The sequence below is a fragment of the Engraulis encrasicolus genome, chromosome 2 (assembly GCF_034702125.1).
Source record: "Engraulis encrasicolus isolate BLACKSEA-1 chromosome 2, IST_EnEncr_1.0, whole genome shotgun sequence".
Lineage (NCBI taxonomy): Eukaryota > Metazoa > Chordata > Actinopteri > Clupeiformes > Engraulidae > Engraulis > Engraulis encrasicolus.
This window is the reverse complement of record NC_085858.1, coordinates 45630897-45631360: the sequence shown is the minus strand read 5'-3', so window position 1 is coordinate 45631360 and position 464 is coordinate 45630897.

The window sequence follows — 464 nt, the reverse complement described above, 5'->3', positions numbered from 1 at the left end:
AAAGGTAGACGAGTCAATTTTTGTGCTGCGTCTGAGGAACCATATTGTTTCAGGATTCCCCTGTCGTCGAGCCCCGGCCGGCAACTCTAATGATGTGGCACAGGCGTGCCGCCTCGCCTCGACACCCTTCACGTTATCGCCATCTCAAAATCACTTTGGCAGTGATTAATGGAAGTGTCACACTCTCTGCCATTTGTCACCACTGGGAAATGCACTGTGTTGATGGTGTGTGCTGCTCGGTCCACTCATTTGCATTTGTTCCTCACTGTTGTCTCTTTTCTTTTCTCCTTCTTTTCTTTTTCTCCTTTTTATAGTAACGCACGTGCCATCGATGACCCACTCGGATCTACCCAAGGGAGGAGCTGTTTAAGTCGATGCCTGCCTGCGCTGAGGAGTTTAACCGACGAGGATAAAAAGAACGAGATCAAACAGCTGCCAATAATTTTTTTTTCTGGATAAAAAGG